Below are 23,253 nucleotides of genomic sequence, written 5' to 3'. Positions count from 1 at the left end.
GTTTCCTTCATTTCCAGAATTATTGTTTGATTTTTTTAATAATCTCTATCTCCTGATAAAGATGCTTAATTTCTTCTTTTATCTGTTTATGTAATTCATTTTTAATGTGTTCTTTCACTGTTTGAATTTGCTGTCTCATATCCTCTTTAAGGTTCCATTCCATCTGTCTAAGGTATTCCTTGAGTTCTTTATTTGACCATTTTTCTGATGCCTCTAGGTCCTCCTGAATATTTAGGCTGTCCTGCATTGTTTGTACTCCTTTTCTTCCTTGCTTTTTCATGCTGCTCATGTTACTTCTTGTTCTCTTTGACTGCTGAGTTACTGTTTATTCCTATAAATTTATTTGATGCTTGGGAGGAAAGGTATTAGAAGGGAAGGGAAGAAGTCACTGTCACCACCGATTTCAATGGAGTTATCTCCTCCACCGCATTCTGGTGACGTCAGTTCTCTGCCATGGTGGTATCCCATGCAAATGGTGACAGTTTGTTCCCTTTGCCGGGTGACCAATGCAACGGGTGAGTCCTGACTGGCTCTCCCAAGCCCTGTTTCAATCCTGTGGCCACTGCCTATGAAGGCTCGGTTGGCATTAACCCCTGTAGTTTCAGAAGGGCCGACCAGTTGTTTCAGCGAGATCATTTAGTGCTGAGTCACAGCAGTTTGTCTGTGAGAAGCAGGTGAACGGGAGCTTGAATTCAGCCGATCCGGGCTCGGTGTGTGTTCTGAGAGGCCCAGACTGTTTGCCCCAGATCCACGTCAGCTCAGCATTGCCTAGTGATCCTGAGCAAACAGCATTTAGACAGTTTACGACTCCCTATTCCCGCGCAGCTGAAGAGGTCAGAGACTTGATCTCTCTGAGCCCGCCGCCATGTTGGAGAGAGATCATCCTTTCTTTAAAAGAATCTCCAATCTCTTTTGGGTGATTCTGTAAAGTTTGCTCCTATATGAAGCCAGTTTTAAAGACTAAAAAAGGTGGCCTTTTTTTTTTTAAATAGACCCTAAAAGATTTATTTTTTGCCAAGTGTATGAATTACCTGACAAAAATTAAAAATAAACACCAAAAGATGCCCCATGAGCCAAACAAAACTGAAGACTAAATTAACTAGACTTGGTGCATGAACAAAATAAGAATATCAGCAATGAAATAGAAACTATAAAACAAACCAAAGAGAAATTCTGAAGAATAAGACCTTAAAATTGGGAACAAAACTTGTTTGAGTTCCCAAAGCTTTTCAATTTTGGGGGAAAAGGTAGTCATGGAAGTGTTTCGAAGTCATCTTTGTTTTTGTATGGCAATAGTTCTTCTTTGAGAAAGGGAATATAGATCTAACTTTCAACTTTTATTGTCTGAAAGGAAAAGGAAAGATATTAGGAGAAAAATAAAATATTTTTATAACTCCTGATTATATCTCACTATATATAGCTTAGTATTTTAGGGGATTTATTTTAAATTTGCAATTGGCACATGAACTTCATAAAGGGAGGTAGCATACAAAGTTTTCTTTTTATTATTATAAATTTTCATAAGCATAAGGTCTTTTGTTGCTGCAACCAAAAGACCTGACAAGAACAATTTTAAGGTAGCAAAGTTCATTTGGCAGCTTACTGTTTTAGAGGTGTCAGTCCATAATGGCCTGCTCCATTCTTTGGGACTCAAAGTGAGGCAGGACACCAGAGAAGAAGAGTATGGTGGAGGAAAGCAGGTCAGGATGTGGCCACCAAGAAGCAGAAATAGACTAAGCTCAGCTTAAAAAATATACAACCCAAAGGTATGACCTAATAACCCACCTCCTCTAGCCACTCTCTACCTGCCTCTAGTCACCATTCAGTTAATCGATACTAGGAGATTAAGTTAAGGCTCCTTAAGGAACCCAATCATTTTACCTCTAAATGTTCTTGCATTGGTATATACAGGAGCTTTTAGGGAACTCCTCATATCTAAGCCATAATGCATTCTTTCTAATTTGTGAAGGATAATGTACCTACTTTTAATATCTCATTAATTCTGAAACATTATTTTAGAAACAAGAGGAACGTAATCTGATATTAGAAAATTTAAAGCCTACATCCCACTAACAGATTTTTTTTTCTTTCAACAATTTTTATGAGATGTTATCAGGATATGTCTTCAGGATATGTTGGAATCATATGGTTAATTCTTACCTCGTTTTCATCATCATTTTACTTAGCAAACATTCATGTAGTAACTATTTAAGATAGCTGCTATGTAATTGGGAACACAGGCATTTAAGCATTTAAAATGTTATAGAGGTTTAAATTTGTAGTTTGCAAGATAATGCTTGTAAAGGTCATTAATGTTTTATAACTTGAGGAGGAGAAACCACAAACCAGAAAGTGTGAGATTCAGTAAAAAATAATTAAAGACCTCAAGCTATTCTCATTAAATAGAGTTAAAAATTGTAAAGAAATCTTATTTCTGGGTCAGGGTGTGACTCAGTGGTAGAGTGCTTGCTTAGCATCTGCGTTGGTTTCAATGTCCAGTACTAGGGAAAAATAAAGGAAGAAAAGAAAGAAAAAAGGAAAAGAAAAGAAAGAAAATCTTTCTTCTATGAGAATGAGTCTGTAAAATAACCAGTTTACCGAAATTTAACATTTCCATTTTTCTAATTGTCTAATGATTTGAAAAAGTTAGCATTACATGTTTTTGCAAGCCATAATACCTTCTCCCTAGCCCTTGACCTATACTTTTACCATAACATTTCCTGAATCTTGAAACATATTGCTTTGATAGTGCTACAGAATCTTCAGCCTGTGATTGTTGAAACAAATCTGATGCAATCAAGTTTAAGTGTAGAAGTGCTGCCATTACTTAGGCGATTTACTCTAAAATTTGTACTTTTCAATACAAAACACCAGAAAAAAATTCTCCTTAGGAAATAAATGCCTGTGGTGCATGCCTGTAATCTCAGCAGGAGGATTGTGAGTTCAAATCCAGCATTAACAATTTAGGGAGTTCCTAAGCAACTTAGAAGACAGGAAAAGGGCTGGGGGTGTGGCTTAGTGGTTAAGCCCTTGGATTCAAATCCCTGGTACCAAAAATAAATAAATAAATAAAAAAACAAACAAACAAATAAAGGCCTGTCAAGAGATATCTATAGTAGCACCGTTATCATATCTACCTGCTGTATTTCACTGTCAAAAATGATGTGGGCTATCAGGATTAAAACTAAATACAAATATGAGGCACTCCTTTGGACATTTTCTGTCATGAGAAAAGAAAAATATATAGATAACATAAGCCTTTGGAGACAAATTTATTATTGATAAGGGAATACAGGACAGTCATTTGAATGAAGCTGAATATTTTACAGTGATGTCAAGTGACTCATTCTTCTTAATAAGTATAGTAACTTACTCAGAATACTCAGATTCCTTCAAGGCTGCATTCCTGTGGAGTACCATGTTTGTCTTTTGGCAACTTGAAAAGAAGCATGCATCAAGTGTGGAACTATTTCAGTTAATGACCTTCATTTCCGAATCATACAACAGTCTTCACATTTCACATATTCATCTTTTTCAAGTTGTTTTAAAAAGCTTTTTGTGTATGTGTGGCAGAAGCAAAGTTGAAATGCAGTTTGAAAATATATTTTAGTAAATATATACGCATAAAGTGACATTGAAGAGTAAATGTGGAAGTTTTCCCTTTCAGGAGAAAATAAAAGCCTTTGGGAATTTCATAGGTATTGAATTCACGATAGCATTTAAATACACACTTTTATTTTTATAAAATGTAGTTTTATTTACCTGTTTTATATTATATTTGGGAGTCTCCAGTATGTATAAAGGATAAGTTACAATAAAAATGACCGGAATCTGTGCATAAACATTTGGAGTCTGATATTAAGAAAATCACTAAAATCTAATTTATACTAACTTTTTTGTATTGGTTAGAAAAAATGTATCACTTAAATATTTGAATTATAAGGCCAGTGACTCCTTCATTGAGCCACAGAAAGGAGATTAAGATGTATCTATTTTTAAATGCTATCAGAGGAAATCCCTTCATTCTGTGGCCAATGTGGGTAAGAGCTGTCCCTCAACAGACTCTGCTCTTCGGACCTGTATGATTGTGGCCACTCCAACCATAGTGAGTTCCTTAAAAAGAAACTACCCTAGGGAACCTGAGAAACTCAGATCTTACATGATTTTTTTTTTGGGGGGGTGTACATAATATTTGTACATCTTTATGGGGTACAATATGGCAATTTGATACATGTGTACAATATATAATGATCAAATCAGGGTAATAAGCACTTTTGTTCCCTCAAATATTCCTCATTTCTACGTGTTGAGAACTTTCATACTCTTCTAGTTATCTTAAAATACATATAGATTGTTCTAACCAACAGTCACCCTATTGTGCTGTAGAAAACCAGAACTAAGTCCCCTCTAACTGTGCGTGGTGCCTTTTAATTTTTTTCTATCCCCTTAGCTTCCTCCATTCCCAGTCTCCAGTGTCTACTATTCTATTCCATTATTCTGTGAGAGTGACTGTTTTAGTTTCCACAAATTAATAAGGAAATGTGGTGTTCATCTTCTTCTGTCCTATTTCACTTAACATTATGACTTCCTTTTCATCCATATTGCTGCAGGTGACCGGATTTTATTGTTTTAATGGAATAATAACATTCCATGTGTATAAATATCACATTCTCCTTATCCATTCATACGTTGAGGGACCCCTAGTTTGATTCCTTATCCTGGCTATTGTGAATGGTATTACAATAAATGTACTAGAGCAACTATCTCTTTGATATAATTATTTCATTTTATTTTCAGGTGCTTTAAAGCTTTTAAAACCCTGTGTCAAAATCCACTAATGCACTGCATGATGACTTTTAAGTCAAAGACAGACTACATATATGAAGCAGTTCCACAAGATTATAATGGAGCTCCAAAGTTCCTGTCACCTAGCAATGCGGTAGCCATTGAAACATTTTTCCTTGGTGACCTTGCTGTCCAGTTTCCTCTCTATTCTATCGTGCTCCCAAACTTTCCATTCTTAAAACTTTCATTGTCCTTCTACTTGAGTATCTTTCTGGGAAGCTGAGCATTTAACAGAAAAACCATTAAAGACAAGGAACGTGACTGAATGCTTGGTTTCTCTTGTTACTCCATTATGAGAATTAAGGCATTTTAAAGTTCTTTAATAAGCAAATAAGTGAATAAGTTATGTGGAAGAGTACTGTCTTTGGTCAATCAATGAAAATATAATTAATTCTGAGAACAGAAGAGCTTTTTTTAGCACCTGTCCTGATATGCTATTTATCTGCTCAGGTCTATGTGGTTTATACAAAAGCTCATACATGCTGTTTTTGTCAAATCTTTTCTAGAAGATTGTGGGATATACAACCATGAAGAGGGTAGCCATTTTCATATTCATGAGTTGGCTACATTTTCCTATTAATTTAGAACTTTGTATACATAGCACCTATTCAGATGAGGTTAACATTTACTGGGGACCTATAATGTACCAGGTTTTGTGTAAGCACTTTTATATTATTTCCTTAAAAAAGATTTAAAATTTTTACCTTATAATATACTGGTAGCTACTGACCTAGACCATAGTTGTATATTATTATAATGATATTCAAACTTTTGATATCATTTAAGGTTTTCCAGAGAAGGTGAGTTCCCTATGCCTTTGAAAAAATATTCCAACAACTTAATAAATAAATTCAACTTTCAATGTTAAAAGGTTTTGACCCTAATTTTTCCACTGGATATAATTTCAAATGAGAAATATAGTTAGCATAATGGCATAGAAGATTTGAAACGCAGCATATAAGTTTGCTAAATAATGTTCAGACCCACATAGTCTTCATAGTGTACAATTCAAGGCTGTAAATAGAGAAATACACTTAATAAATATTTGTTTTTGAATGATGAATTATGGGTGCTCTGGGTCCCTACTAATATCCCTAGGTATTTACAAAACATTCAAAGCTGTTTTTAAGGTTTTATCCTGAGTGAGGTGGGGAAATGCTGTTCCCATGGAATATTTATTTCACGTACAGTGAACACATAGAATTCTTTGATGGGGGGAAGAGATGAGGGTCTGGGGTAGACAGAGTAGTGATCTCACAGATGTCTATAGTCTAATCCCCAAACCTGTGAATATGTTAGCTTATAAATGTGGTAAAGTTCATACCCTTAAGATGGGAAAACATCCTGGATCATTCAGGTGAGTCCAGTATAATCATAAGTTTTTTGCAAGTGAAAGATGGAAGCAGAAAAGTCAGTAACAACAGAAACATGGTTGGGTGACATGATGCGGGAAGGATATAATCTGTGGGTGCTGACTTTAGAGATGGAAGCAGGACCATGAGGCAAGGAATGGGGGTGGCTTCTATAAATGGCAAAGAAATGGACTTTCCCCTGGAAATTTCAGAAAGAAATGCACCCCCGCTGATCCTTTGACTATAGCACAGTGAACCCTGTGCTAGACTTCTGACCTTCAGCTCTCTGTGTTAATACATTTAGGTTGTTTCAAGCCACCAAATGCCTGAATTATTACAGGAGCAATAGAAATAGAATACAGAATCGAATAGAAATTATGTTTTTAATTTTGAAAGGAAAAATTAGAATTTTACAGGAATGTTTCTTTTTTGAAAAGCAAAATGATTAGTGGTGATGGAGTTCTGCTCCATTTGGGAGGTGAAGTAGTAGTGCAAAGATCCAATGGAAAGCAATACCATTCCAAAGTTGGGAACTGAAAGCTTTTGAAATGGCTCTAGCATATACTAAATCTAGAGAAGAGGGAGAGAACCCTGAGGAGATAAGCAGGAGCCAGATTAAAAAATATTTTATGAATTGTGAAAGAAATTTGAACTTTATCAGAGACATCTTAGGACTTAAGTAGGAGAATGATATAATTTTTAAATAAGTTCTTTAAAAGGATCAGTTTTGCTGTAGTGTAGACAATGGATTAGACAGGAACAATGCTGGACACAAGGAAACAAGTTGGATAGAAGGCTGCCAATTGATTTACTAGGCAACTTACAGCTTTAGAACATGGATAGTGAGGTTGGTAAGACATTTGTGAATTTGGGAAATGTTCAGGAGGCAGAATACGCTAAGTGAATGTAGTTGAGAGTCAAGATTTAACAGCAGGTTTCTTACTTGAGACACTATAAAACTACAGAGAATGAATCAATTTTGTAAAGTGGGTTAGTGGAAATGTTAAACTTGATTTAAGCTTAAGACATTTAAATGAAGAGAAACATTGAGAATGTGGGTTTGGAAAGATGGAGTGAATTTTAGGCTGGTGACATAAATGTGAATATTCTTGGGGGCATTGGGTGATGTTAGTATTCATAGAATGAGAGGCTGGCTTTTATAAGAAGCACATCATCTAGAATGCTGAGAAAGGCCATTAGAGGATTGGGAGAAGAAGAAAGACCACAGTGTTCTGATAAACATACAAAGCTGGATTGTAGGTTTGTAGCATTTGCCTACTTCTGTGGTATTAACATCCATTATTTTAAATTTAATTTTATTTTCTAAGGTACTGGAGATAGAACTCTGGGGGGGGGGGGTTCTACCATTGAACTGCAACCCCAGACCTTCTTATTTTGTGTCTGGTTTTCACTCAGTTGCCCAGGCTGTCCTTGAGCTTGTAGTTCTCTTGCCCCAGGCTCCAGAGTCTCCTACATTACAGTCATGTGCCACTGAGCCTGGGCCAACTATACTTCTCTTTATAAAGTGATACACCCAATTTTCTTTCTCAAATCAGTGCAAAGTGACTCCATTGTATCACTGAAAAGTTTAGAAGGAGGAGAAGAATCAGGCAGCCTGACCCATGAAAGACTGCAAATAATATACAAATCACTCTTTAGGGACTTTGATAATGAAAGAAGGAAAGGGAGAGAGGGAGAGAGGGAGAGAGGAAAAGAGGAAGAGAGGGAGAGAGGGAGAGAGGGAGAGAGGGAGAGAGAGAGAGAGAGAGAGAGAGAGAGAGAGAGAGAGAGTATGAGGAAGTGTGGATTTTTTTTGTCATATATGAAAGGGAGTAAAGATACAGAGGGCTGCTAAACACAAAGAAAGCAGATGAATTAAGAGAACTGGCTAGGTTGATAAAAGGCATAAAATGGGAACAGTCAATTAAGGATACTATAAGCATGGAAATTGTGGACAGAAAGGCACAGGTCTAGATTTGAAGGGTAAAGCTAATTTCAAAGATACAACCAGGGTGTAACCAACCATGTGAGCAGGTGACTGAGCCATGTACAGTTCAGGCATAGGAGATGAAATTGCGGGACTACAAGGTCAGCATTATGTATTGGTCAGTGTAATGGTTAATCTGAATTGTCAACTCAATTGGATTAAGAAATGCCAAAGATTAAGAGGCTTCTGGTATGTCAATGAGGGTGTGTCTAGGAATGATTGGCATGTGGGAGAGCAAACTGAAGTGGAGACCCTCCCTAAGTGTGGGCAACACTGTCCAATAGGCTGGTGGGTTGGATGGAATATAAATTGGAAGAACAAGGGAGAAGCAGCCTAGGCAAGCTTGATCTTCTGGAATGGGGTTCTTGATTGCTGCTGTGATTGCCTGAGGACATCAACTCTTGTTCCTGCACTCTTCTAAAGTGGAATTTGCCAGTGATTCTCCAGGGAGTTTCCAGAACTCAGTCTTGGTCTCAGACTAGGTAGGTCTTAGATTAGTTTATTACTGTTGATCCCTCTTGTTCTAAGGTTTCAGCCTCTTGGACTGTGCAGCTACTGGTTCTTCCAGTTCTCCATCCTGCAGATGGCCATTGTGGACTATCCAGCTTCTGCTTCCCCTTTTATAATCATACTTCCTGTTGATTCTGTTCCTCCAAAGAACCCTGACTAAGGGCTAGAGTTGTGGCTCAGTGGTAGGTAGAGCATTTGCCTAGCATGTGTGAGGTTGGGTTCAATTATAAATAAGTGAATAAAATAAAGGTCCATCAACATCCAAAAATACTTAAAAAAAGAACCCTGACTAATACAATCAGTAATTGTCTATTGAAATCAGTGATGGTGGTGATAGAAATTAAAGAGAAGACCACCACTAGTTTTCAAAGAATGGATGATAATTAGAAGAAGGAAAAAGGGTGAGTTATGAGTAACATGAATCTAAATCTAACAAACTTTCGACTGGGGTTGGAAGACCACCAGTCTTTCCCCTGTGCAACGAAGCTTCAGGGCAATTGATATTTTTGAGGGTAGGAGCAAGGATGGGAACTAGATGCTGTTGAAATCTACTAAATGCAAGAAATATTCAGGGAAGTAGGAGCCTAACTAATTTTCTGAAATTTCAATCTTAGAATTTTTAGAATTTTCTGTGAAATTTTTACCTTGTCTGAAGACTTATAGCTCTAGGCTTATAACAATCTCAATGAATTTATTTTTTTTTCTTTCTCACACTTTTATTTATTTATTTTGTTACCCATTCATATCAGTAGGAACTCATGGATCTTTATTTATTTATTTATTTTTTTAAATTTTTTATTTTTGGCTGTTCAAAACATTACATAGTTCTTGATATATCATATTTCACAATTTGATTCAAGTGGGTTATGAGCTCCCATTTTTACCCCATATACAGATTGCAGAATCACATCAGTTACACATCCATTTATAAAACTGTAAACATTTTGTCTAGTGAAGGGATCCATATACACTACCACTCATTTTATCATTTGAATAAAAAATAATCTGTTTCTTCTGTGTTGTGAGACTTTGGCGTGAAGAACAGAGCCAGGTGTTTCAAAGATGATTGACAGGGGCACTGTGGAAGGAGATGTAGGAATTGCTACAGATTACTTCTAGGTATATAGTGTTACTGCTAAAACCCTCCTATATAAATAAGCCTTAGGGTTGAGAGAATGAACAGAGATCCTCTTCTTTCTCTTTGGATATTTCTAAATAACTAGATAGCTTTCTTTGCCTTGTAGCATTTCATATCTCCACTTTGAGTTGGCTATTGAATAGATACATTGTTTTTATTAAAGCTGTAACCTGTTTGTCTATTCAAAAGTATATCTTGTCATTTTGTTATTGCCTGTTATCACTGCCCTCCAGAAAAATAAACGCCTACATTAACACCAAATGAATATATAATGAATAAAGCTATTACAGAAGTAAGTTAATATTATTGATTACAAAGGTGCTACCTTTAAAAGGCATTTGTTTGAAAAGATTCTCAACTCACATGTTCATTTTTTTTAACATTTATGGGGTGCTTATTTAACATTTGATAGTGGAGGGGAAATGAACCATTAAGTCAAATCAATTACATAAAAATCCTCTTACGTTCCAACTGTGTGTTAGTCTGGTCTCTGTCCCTGTGATAAAATAATCTGAGCCCATTAATTTAAAAGGAAGAAAATTTTATTTTGGCTCATAGTTTCAGAGGCTTCAATTCATGGTTGCTTGGTCCCGTTGCTTTGGATGTGTGGTGAGGCAGGACATCATGATGGGGAGCACATGGTGTAGCAAAGCTGCTTGGCACCAAGAAGCAGAGAGAGAAAGTAGAGGGGCTAGGATCCCAACATCCCCTGTAAGAGCATGCTCCCAATGACCTAATTTCCTTCCATTAGTCTCCACCTCCTGGATTGATCAATGGTACTGCAGGCTGGCCACTGTGCCTTCAACGCATGGCCTGTGGGAGACATTTGAGATCTACACAATATGGGGAAAATTATTGTCACAACTCTTGATCTTAGGAATGCAGATGATATTTCAGGTCATCCCTACTGAAGGTAGTTTATAATTTTATCTTTATGTCTAGTGAATTTATGATACTCAATGAAAATCTGCTAATGATGAGGACTAACCCTGAGAGGCAAAGGGGAACATACCATGTGCTCATATATGTGGCTGTACATATCTAGAATACCAAGTCTGTTAAAGAGAGACACTTTGATAACCATATAGAAAAGTATAGAATGTGTTTAGGAAACATGAATATAAGAATAAATAAAGTTAAAGAATGTTATAACTTAAAATAGAATTGCTTTTATCAAAATAATAACAATTTCAGTTCATGAAGTGTTGAAGTACTCAGAAGAAAGTCTCCCATATAGAAGCAGGCTGTATTACTGATTATTATTGTTATTATTATTACTAGCATAAAACAAATATTCATAGAAGTTATGATTAATGGTATCCCTCAATGTTAAACAATAGGACCGTTAAGAATAATGATTTTATTTTATTTACTTATCTATCTATCTATCTATTTATTTATTTATTTTTTTTGGGGGGGGAGAGAGAGAGAGAGAGAGAGAGAGAGAGAGAGAGAGAGAATCTTTTTTGTAGATGGACACAACACAATGCCTTTATTTTTATGTGGTGCTGAGAATCGAACCCGGGTCCCACCCATGCTAAGCGAGTGCTTTACCACTGAGCCACAATCTCAGCCCCAGTAATAATGTTTTTAAACCTTTGATATCTTTATATGAGTACAGTATCCCCTGTCACTGTTGAACATTGGCCTATGGCCCATGTGTCTTTCATTTTCACTCGCCTTTGTAATTCATGTGTCTTCTTGCTCAAATAATACTATAAAACCCTTGAAGGCAAAAATGTATGTTTTATACTTATTTCTGAACTTGACATCTGTTTTAAAATACTGCACAAAGTGAAAATTGATATTCTTAACATTTTAATCAATATTTGGTTAGACAGAGGTCCCTGAAATAAAGAGAAAATTGGAAGGGGTAGGCCAGGAAGTATTTTCTATCATTTAAACATGATATTGAGAAAAAATTGCATATTATTGGCATCTTAGAGACATCACACAGTCAGCCACAAGACTCTCATCATCTTGCAATTTCTGTTAGGCTAGGTCTGTGTAGTGTTTCCCATGCCTTCAAATCTCTTTTATGCCAGTGCCTTTGGTTTTCCTTTCAAATACATCAGGGTTCTTAGTTGCTATTAACAGAATGCACTGTGGCTACTCTAAATAGAAAAGAAATTTAGGAAGAGTATGTTAGATACCTCACAGCAGTACTGCACCTAATCTGTTTTGGTATTTCCTTCAGAATATGATGAAACTATTTTCAGTAATAATTAAGAAATGAAATAAGTGGTAATTTTGAAGAGAAAGAAATGCAATGAAAACTTTTCTTTTACTGTTTTTTGAACATGCAAATGTACCAGTAAATTTTTTTAAACAAAAATTAAAAATAGATATTGTAATACAAAAAAGGAAAATATCATCAATTAATACTTTTTGAATACATAAAAACAATTCTTTAAAAATTGAGAATTATATTGATATGTTATCCTAATGGAGAAAAATATTACAGTTTCTGTTTTCAAGCCCAATTTGGGATATTTGTCAGTGACTTCATCAGAATGGATTTTCTTTGCATATTCATATTTAATAAATCATATCTCACATTTGTCAGTCTTCATTCATAGTTCGTTGAAAAACACTTTTTATTAATTTTAAAGTTGAAAACTTCTTTCATACAAGCTGACAGCAGTGCAAATAACACATTATTTATTCACACATTTACAGTCTTAGAGTTTTGAGAACTGATATATATGAGGCTACTTAAGGTTACTGACCCTTTCTTGTATAGAACTTACAAAGTGCTAAATTTTTATAGAGGGATTAAAGTAAGGTTCACTGACATCACTTTTGACCCCTGTGTGAGCTTTATCTGAAGTACTTAACCCAGTACTGGTGGTTCATATGGGCGATGCTAAGTAACAGTTGAAGTGCTTGTTTTTCTGATTTGTATACTTAATTTTTGCTCAAGAAGAAGATAAAAATATTAGAAATATTTGATTCTCATGATCATGTTCTTATTGAGCAGACCACACACTGAAAGGATATTCAAATGACTACACAAATGTTCATTACACACCACACACACACACACACACACACACACACACACACGATAATTCTATCCTGCATGCCTGCATGCTGTGGCTTAGCCTGTGGCTCCATGTATTGACTTACTCCATGTTATAGGACTCTGTTGATCTGACAGCCTCTGGCTTCTCAGCAGTGTGCCTGAAGTCTCCTGAGCCATTAGAAAACTGTTTACACCAACTTCCAAAGAAACAGAACTTTTAGGAGCCAGATTTATTACAGATGCTTTTATACTAGAACCAGAAACAAATTTATGATTGTAACAAACAATTGCACATCCTAAAGGAAGATATGCTTGTATGTTTGGATGATGAAAAGAGTAAAATATTCGGTTAGAGAGAGGAAAGATGTTTTCAATCATAACTGACCAATATGAAGGAGAATGATTTTATTTTATTCTTGCCTTTTGGAATTTTGGATTTTCCTAAAGAATGGCAGAATGCATGTACACTTAATTTTGGAAGTTTGGGAGTCCTAGATAATGTTTTCTATTATAATCATAGGGTAGCAATAATTTACGTATTCTAACATTCTATTCTTATTAGATATAAAATTAAATGTACATAATGTTTTTTAACTACCTAGTTTTATTTTTAGATTGGTAATAGAAGATGGAATGGTTACAACTTTCCATTCACCTTTTTATTATTATTTTTTTCAAATTCAGCCAAGTTACAGCTGTTCATGTATAATAAGTCCCCAAAGAAGCTTTCTTTGGTGAGTTGCTAAACACATAGAAGTGCAAATGACTAAATTAATAATGCATGTCAGAAAGTATCAAGCAGAAAATGTCCCTGTAGTCTCTAATCCTTTCTAGATAATGATACATATTTAGCATTAAACAAACTACACGGTGAAGTGTCAGCTTTTTCAAAGTTTTTGTTTGGATTCCTCCTCTAGCTTTGCTCTGGAGGGTGTTAAAGACCCTTGACAAATGTTTGATGTCACTTAAAAAAAAAACACTTCTGAACTTGCTGTACCAATAATTATCATCCTGGAAGTGTGTTGTTAACTACACTGCCTGGTAAAAATTTCAGAAAATGCACTGATCAACAGGTAAGGATATCACGACACAGGGCTGAGCATGTGCCTCCATAGTAAAACTCAAGGCTGCTTTGATGCACAGAACTTAATATGAATAAACTGAGCAGTTGCAGCTTTTAATGAGAGCACCCTCCCAAAGTTTCTGCAGTGCACTGGGTTTCTTGACAGCATGGCAGTATTAGGGAGTTCTCCTTTGGCTCCTGAAGCCAAACTTGACTGCTCCAGTGAGTCAAGTGGAAGCAGTATCATTTTACACAATCCAGCTTCAGAAGTCAAAGTGCAACTTTTGCTGCATTCCACTGATTACTCATGAGTCACTAAGGCCAGCCCAGATTCTAAAGGAGAGGGTAGTGATACCATTTCTTAATGGAATGAGTTGTCAAAAAATGTATAGATATGCTTAAAAACTGCCATGGGCAAAATATATATTAGCACATAGTCATAACACACAATAGATTAACTTACATTATTGATGTTGAAATTTTAGCAAGAAGCCAAACGTGACATTGCCGCATCCATGTACAGGTTGGCAAACAGACAGCTTTCTGTTTAACTCATCCTTGATCATATTCATACTGATGGTAATACCACAGATCAGAAAATAATTCAAGGAAAAAGATAAGAAACTCTAAATATAGATACATTATAGGATGCATGAACGAAATTTCTTAAGTATATTGAGATTTTCAACATGAAAGAGAGTTTCATGGGAATTTCAATAGGGGTAATGAGGTGGTGTGGGGACAAGTGCACGGAGTACTGCATTACAAGGCATACGTTAAGGGCGTCTGAGTGGCAGGCCACTCCCCTCTTGCTAGACTCCTGAGTGTCAGGCCGCTTACCCAATAGGCACAGCTGAGGGCATGAAGCCATGTGTTGCAGTCCCTGCGCTTGCTCCGTGGCCCACTCCTTGATTGGTTGCTGCAAGGGCAGTTAGCAGAAATTGCATGGGTGGCTGCCTGTAATCTGCTTAGCTACTGCCTGAGTATGTGTACATGGTAACTGCACAATAAAATCAGACCTGCTTTCTGCTTGGTCTCCAGAGGTCTTGATTTGTGACTCCATAGCCACACTCTCCTTTACTGTGTTCTGTGGACCTCCTCGCTGGATGAGAGAGAGCCCTCGAAAGGGGGGACAATTGAATCTTTATCCTATTCACAGTGAAGTAGATCAGCTGTCTTCCAAAGAACCTGGCCCAGCACAGTACCATATTTGAGTTGCAATGATCAATTTAGTGGTCATTGTGCAATTAAGCTTGTTCATTTAAATCATTTATATGGTTTGTGTTCATTTTTCATAATTATTTTAGATTTATAAATAAGCAACAGCATAAAAAACTCACCAACTTTAGGATTCTACATGTGAAGTGATCATTATGATGATAACTGAAATTTTAAAAACAGAAAGATTTGAGGGACAAGGATTCTTATCTTGAATACAAGAGAGATGAGACATTAAGAGAAACACCGTGTGAAACTGTTATCAAGGATGTCAATTGCCTCCGTATATAAACACCAATAAAAAAGTAATAAATAGTCACATTTTAAAAATCCTAGATAACTTATTTAGAACCTGTTTATTAACTTTATTAAAGTGTTTGTTTAAGTGATGCCATATAAAAGATCTTCACTAAAATATAATCTTCAGTTTTATGAACTGAAAGCATCATTACATGTTAACATTTAAAATACACAGTAGAATGTAATTGGAAATGTCATCACAGAGATTTCTTTAGATTAATGAGAAAAGTTCTTATAATAAATCAGGTTTTCCTGCTATTCTACTCCAATGCTTTTTAAAAGACGCTTTCTATTGTTGGTTCAAAATCAGTAAACAACTCTTGAATCCAGTGTTTTGCATATCCCTTTGCAATTTTTATACAAAATTATCAAAACTGATGGATTTGCCTTCCTGGAAAACAGGAAGAAAACTCAAGTTTTCTGGATCTTGAAATTAATCTTAAACTATTGTGGAAACATTGTGAATTTCTACAGTGCTGGAATTTAGGGTAGATAGAAACCATAGGAAAGATGGTAATGGTGATGTAAAGTAAGATTGTCATATGGGTCCTCAAAGCACTTATAACCTGGCTTATATATTAAAGGAAAAAAAAAACCCTGCTAAAACACTATTCTAATTCTATTTCTTCTTCCAGATTCAGTTAGGAAAGTTCTAAAATGATAACAAAAACTATATAATTTTGTAAAGTTCTTCTGACTTCTTAATTTTAAAATTTTCTAAATGAATGTTTTTATAAGCATAAGAATTTTAATAACTGTCATTTTATCTCAGAGACAATCAAGTGGAAGAACATAACTACTCTTGTCTAATGCTGTCTCTGGTTGTAAATAAGAATGTTGATAATCTTTTCAAAAAGACAATGATATAAACATTTTTCTTTTTTTCCCCCTCAATTCCTTTAGCAAGGTCCTGTTATTACAGAAATGGTCATCAGAGGGCAGTAAGTATGCCTGTAACAAGGATCAACTAAGGTCCGTCCTCTGTCTCAAGTATTTCTCTATTGTGGAGTTTTTGCATGACTTGTATTTCAAACTGATTTTAAATATTTATACTATTAAATAATTTTAAATATGCATATTATTATTATTAAAGCAAAGGTTGTAGCCAAATGATATGTAATTGGTAATAAAAATCAGTTAGTATTTATTGAGCACTATTTTATGTGTTGGATACTGGCCTAGTTCCCACACCTAGTAGCATCTTTTAAGCCTCACAAACAATTTCTAAGAAGGAACCATTATTATACTTATATCACAGTGTAAGGCCGGGCATGGTGGAACACGCCTATAATCCCAGAGGCTCAGGAGGCTGAGGCAGGAGGATTGTGAATTCAAAGCCAGCCTCAGCAATAGCAAGGCACTAACAACTCAGTGAGACCCTGTCTCTAAATAAAATACACAAAAGGGGTTGGGATGTGGCTTAGTGGTTGAGTGCCCCTGGGTTCAAATCCCCACTAACAAACAAACAAACAGACAAATTTATCACAGTGTAAGATGCAATACTCAGTGAGGTTTAGACAAACTAAGTATACTTAATACAAGTTTTGATTAATTTGGGGGCAAGGGATGTAAGTCAGCCTAGTATTAGATTTATTATATATTTATCAGCTGTCCACCTGTGTTTCAGTCAGCTTTTGCCATTGTGCCTCAAAGATCTGACTAGAACAATTTTAGAGGAGGAAAAATTTATTTGGAGGCTCATGATTTCAGAGGTCTCAGTCCATGGTCAGCAGGCTCCATTCCTCAGGGCTCAAGGTGAGATAGAACTTCTAGGTGGAAGAGTGTGGCAGAAGGAGGGGGCTTCATTATGATCAGAAAGTAGAGAAAGACTTCACTGGTTAGATATAAATTTTATACCCCCTGGCCACGCCCCCAGGGACCCACCTCCTCTAGCCACATCCTACTCACCTTTACTTCTCACTGAGCTAATTCTATCAGGGAACTAATTCACCGATTCTAAGAAGACTCTCATAACCTAATCACTTCTTCTAAACCTTCTTGCATTGCATTTCACACATGAGCTTTTGGGGGATACTGCACATCTAAACCATAATGACCTGTAAAGGTTATGAGAAGATCAAACCAGCTAATCCTTTTTCGGGTTTGTGAGAAAATAAAATTGGAAAAATGAGATCCTTTATCTCATAAAGGTGAGAGATGTAAACTAATAGCTGTGCAAAGGGAAAAATATATTTTGTATAATCAAATCAAGATTTTTTGAGTTATGTTGTTCTAGAAAGTATCATCAACTTCATTCAAATGAAGGTTATTTAGCTATATTTCCTTTAAAAAAATAATGTTAACTTTCCCTCCACTGAAATATGTCCCAATTCTTGATACTGTCCTACCTTCTAACTATCCATTAAAGTACATGCCTCCCAGTCTTAAAGTCTAAGCCAGGAAACAAACTGGACTGACAATAAAATAAAATAATACAAGCAAAAAGAGAAAGAAAATAAGTTGCATAAAAGTCTGTTGCGCCCAGACTGTTAGAGTCTCAGTGGTAGCTGATGTCTCCAAGCAATTGCTGCTATATTTCAAAAGGAGGTGCCAAAGCCCTTGCATCACTGGCCAAGGAATTTTCCAAACTCTTCTTGTTGTCATGGCCTTTTACCTACTTGTAACCTATTAAATAATTTTGAGGAAAGACTGAAGATTTGAAGAAGGCTTTGGAGAAAATGAGCTTCCTGTTATTGTAGAGCTAGTCAGAGCAGAGGATGCTTTAGTCTTTCATGTCCTCTTGATAAGAGCCATGTATGTGAAGTACACGGAGTGAACTTCCCTTATTTTATTTATAATTTTGCTTGAGAAGCAAAAGATCTCAGTAGAGAAACAAACAAACAAACAAACAAAAAACAAAAACTAAAAGTAGAGGTGCCATCAGATATCCAGGATCTGAGAAAGTATATGTAATGCGGCCAGATGTCATAGAGGTGCGAGTGCATGGATCAAGGAAACTTCCAATGCATGATCTGCCACGAGGAAAGCGTGCACTTTGAATATCTCTAGGCCCAGGGAGCATCAGTGTAGATTATCAGTCAAGAAAGCAATTTCCACCATTTTTCTTGTTTTCTCTCTTCCTTTTTACACTTCTTCCCAAAGGGTCAGGAGCCACCATTTATAAAAGCTGAGACAGAGGATGGAAGGAAGTACATAGGACACGCCCTCCTTTTCTGCTTCACAACACTCTACATATTTAAATGAAGTTAGAATTTATCGGTTATTCCATTGAATTGAATAATGTAATTGCTGATATGATATTGTATTTTGTGTGACAAAAGTGACAAGAAGAATTTTTATCACCTGAGTGACTGGAAGATTCATGAACCCCCTTTTTTTTTAAATTCATGATGCGAGAAAGTGGGCGAAACCACATGAATTTGTTTCCTGGCTATACTCCATTACTCTCCCTTATGTAAGATAATAGTTATTCATAATACTTATGCAAAAATAATCTACAGAAATTCAATTTTCTTTTGCAGTACTGGCAATCAAATCCAGGGGCATTTTACTACTGAAGTACATCTTCAGCCCTTTTTATCTATCTATCTATCTATCTATCTATCTATTTATCATCTATCTATCTATCTATTTATCTATCTATTTAATTTTGAGACAGGATCTTGCTAACTTGCCCAGATTGGTGCTGCACTTGTGATCCTCCTGTCAGCCTCTGGAGTATCTTGGATTACAGGCACACATTGCCATGTCTGGCAATTAGGAATCCAAATCTAGAAGTCAGAATTTTCTAATGTGTAAACTGGTTTAAGAATTGTAATGCATTAAAATATACAGGATTAAATCTGAATAATTTATGTCTTCTATAATAACCAGCTTATATTCTGGTCTAATGCAAGATTTGAGATAATTTTATTTTATCTGGGGGTATTATGTAACTAATAAAATTATATAATGGGAGAATATTTTCTTAGGTTTCATTTAGCAATGTTCATATAACAGATTAAGCTCAAGAGATAAATTATTCACTTGAAGTTCATTTAAAAGTATCAGTTGGTGTGGTAATTTAACACTTTTTCTCTCTGCCAACTGCAACTTAACCTCATATATCAGGTTAAATGACATGTCTCATGAGCATGAGGAATGCTGTTATCCCTGGAGGGAATATGCAATAGACTGAGTTGATTTAAAGTAATCACAAATATTTCTGATTAATTCTACCTGATCATTTAGTTACTGATTCCATTAACCACAGCAAATCATAGTCTTGACTGCTTTTATTCATTTCCTATAAAGTGTATATTAAACATGGATCAAGAAATGTTATTTTTTATTGTATGGTCAACAATCAATTTTAGAGCTATAGATGATTTAAAAGAGAATGCGAAGCAATAAAAGCAACATTTTTCCTGAAGAAAATCTTACATAGTAACAGGGAAAATAAAAACCACAAACAATATCAGAAGTGAGAAATTTCTAAAAATCTTCAATTTAATGAGTACTTGCTGTATGTTAGGTATAAAGCTGATAGTATTTTCATTTTATAAGTGAGGAAAATGTGGCTGAATTGGAGGAGGCAGGTTAAACAAAATCCAAAGCCATATGGGGAAGTAAATTTGGGGTTGACACAATTCTAGAACTGTGTAATCACAAACTATTCATTATGACGCAGTGCTACACCACATCACCTGAGATACTTTTGAGATAAAACCTCAATATCTAAATTAAAAGATAATAACAATAATGGTTAGCAGTTCTATGCATTTTGGTAATTTTTCTATTTCTTGAATTACACTAAAATGTTTAACTGCTGTCACAGAGACTCAATGTAACAAAACTAAATCGAATTTAATTATTTTCCACCTCCCTGTCTAGGAAGATGTTAACTAGGACTGTTGGAGTGCTCTGTGGTATCAGGATTTGAGCCTTCTTCTATCTTGCATCCTCCTGAGTGATTTGTCTTCATCTGTGTATCTAAGACTTTCACTACCCTGCGTGGGTATTCTAGGCAGGGAGTTGAAAGAGGAATCAAGGAAACACTCCTTCTTTATAGGTTCTGAAGGTTGCTGGTTGCTGTGGTCTGAATGCTTGTGTCCCTTCAAGTTCTCATGTTGATGTCCTAACTCTCAAGGGTATTAGGAGCCTACTCTTTGGAAGATGATTGGTCTTTAGGGTACAAATCCTCATGAATGGGATTAGTGCCCTCATTAGAGAGGCATAGTGAGCTTATTTGTTCCTTCTGCTATTGGAGAATGCAGCAAGAAGGTGCCATCTATGAAATCTGTGCTCACCAGACATGGAATCTGCTGATATGTTGATCTTGGACTTCTTAGCTTCCAGCATTGTGAGAAATAAATTTTTGTTGTCTATAAGTTACCAGATTATGGTATTTTGCTAGAGCAGCCCAGATGGACTAAGACACTTTAAAAAAATTTGGGAAAAATTCGCCATTAAAAATTTTAGAGTGTAGAATTCAGTGGTGGTTATTACAATCACAGCTGTATAACCATCACTACTATGCAATTACAGAATATCTCCATCACCTCAAATCAAAACCCACTGTCTATCCTACCTGTTAATAATGATTCCCCATTCCTCCTTCTGTTCCATCCCTGATAATCACTGATCTCCCCCCCCCCCCCCAAATATTTGCCTATTTTGGATATTTTGTATAGATAGTCATATCATACATATGGACTACCTGCTTTCCTTTAACTGATGTTAAAGTTTGTTTAATTGATGTTATAGAATGTATAACTACTTTATTTCTTTTTATTGCAAAATAATATTCCATTTTATGGATGTGCCCTCATTCTGTTTATCTGTTCATCAGCTGATGTGCATTTACACTGCTTCTACTTTTTTTTCTTTTGCCATTATGATAATGATGCTCCAGCCAATTGTGCACGTTTTCTGTGGGTATGTTTTTAATTTCTTTGGATATATATGCATAGAAGTGGAATTTCTGTATCTGTGGTGGTTATTTTGTGTTTGGTTTTTTGAGTAGTCCATATTATGTTTTACGCATACATCATTGATCAAGTCTTTGTTGAATGTCTAGACTAAAGATTAAGAAAATTAAGGTTATAGTCTGTATTCTGGAAACCATGTGCTCAGCTAAAGCCTGTTCATAAATGTAAATATCCATTTCTTTCATTAGGCAAGAAAAAGATAGGTATTTGGGAGCAAGAGTCTTCATGTAATACATTCTTTTATCCATACAAATATCAATGTACTCCTCTTCTTCCCATGTTTAGTACATAGTCACTTCTTTCTAAGAAAGACAATCCAAATTTCTGTACAAAGAGTAACTCCAAGTAAAAGATTTGGGAATTTGAGTGGTATGTTTCAGACTGGTGCATTACCTGTACATTAAATGATGTTACCTCCTCTGGATACACCCGATGTACAAAATCGTTCTGCAAAAGGAAAGCCATACTGTGAACAACTACTTAGAAAAAAATAAGAATGAGACACTCCAGAAATCAGTCATTCACAAAAAATATCATATACTACTGTGCTGCAATAAGAGGAGTCAGATCTGGGAGTTGTGCAAATTCCTTGGTTAGGTTATCCCCTGGTTTGTTCTGAAAGAATCTTCTATGTGATTCTCATATGGCTATTGGAGGAGTCTTCCTTGTCCATTCATCTGCACACGTTTCCTCAGGAGTGAACATAAAGGCATGTCCTTGGAAAGAATCAGATTTTTTGTTTGTTTGTTTGTTTCCTTCTTGTTTGCATATGTTTGAAGTTCCATTTGTGGCTTTATTGGCTGAATGGAAAATTTTTAGGAGTCTCATGATTTCTTGAACGGTACAATTTACTCAGAAACTTCTGAGAAATTTACTCATGTTTAATTTCCAATTAATTTCATGTGATAGTATTTAGAGCAGTGATATCATCTGAGTAGGTTTTTAAGCCTAAAAAATGAATTTGCTTGCCTATCTGCTCTGCCCATTCCCCTTTATTCTGATACCAATTGATTTCCTTGCAGCTATCTAGGAAAGAACATTCAGGTAATAAGGCAATGATCATAACTCTGATTTTTAGTGGTTCAATTGATTTATGTAGTCTGGTCTTTACAGGACAAAAACTAGGGCCATAGACTTATCTCTTGCTAAAACTACCTTCTTAGAATTCATTTTAAAAATTAACTCAGTTGGCTTTATCAACAGTTCAAGGCCCCAAGTTACCAGGTTTTTAGTCACTTTGGATTTTAGATTTCCAGCTGAGAAAAATATAAAATGATGGGTTCTGTTCAATTTTAGCATGTATACTTGCTAGCATTGGTCTTAGTTACCCTTGTTGAATTTTGTTGAGAATGTCAAGAAACAACCAATACTTTCAGAATTGGTGATTTCCCCATGATTTCCCATAAAATTTCAAGCTCAGAGGTGCATGGTCTGCCTTCTATGAATTCAGATGATCACCTCACATGTGCTTTTCTGTGGCATAATGAAGGAGGCTGGTTTTCCTAATTGTAGTTTCTGTGTTGATGCTGCTGACTTTGAGTGATTGCTAGCTATTCTTGGTCTCATTATGACCAAAGTTCATTAGGATGCAGGTACTATAATAGATATTTTAAACTCATCCTGTAAGTATGTGTTATCTCTTTCATTTGTATTCTGGCCATAACCAGGCCAGGGGTGGTAATGAAGATAACATTGTGTCAGGGACCAAGATTCATTCTACATCATTATTTTAGAATCTCTAGGGTATTGCCCTTTGCCACTTAGCTCAAGATGGTCTCTAATCTTGCCTGCATTCAAGCCACTGAGATGATGAAAAGAAATAGAGAGGGATATAGTTTTTTTTTTTTAATGACATGGCTCAAAAGTTGCATCAGTCACTTATGGC

Source organism: Marmota monax, unplaced genomic scaffold (genome assembly GCF_021218885.2).
Source record: "Marmota monax isolate L192 unplaced genomic scaffold, Marmota_monax_Labrador192_F-V1.1 WCK01_AAM20220418_F8-fsc00332, whole genome shotgun sequence".
Lineage (NCBI taxonomy): Eukaryota > Metazoa > Chordata > Mammalia > Rodentia > Sciuridae > Marmota > Marmota monax.
This window is presented reverse-complemented; position numbering follows the sequence as displayed.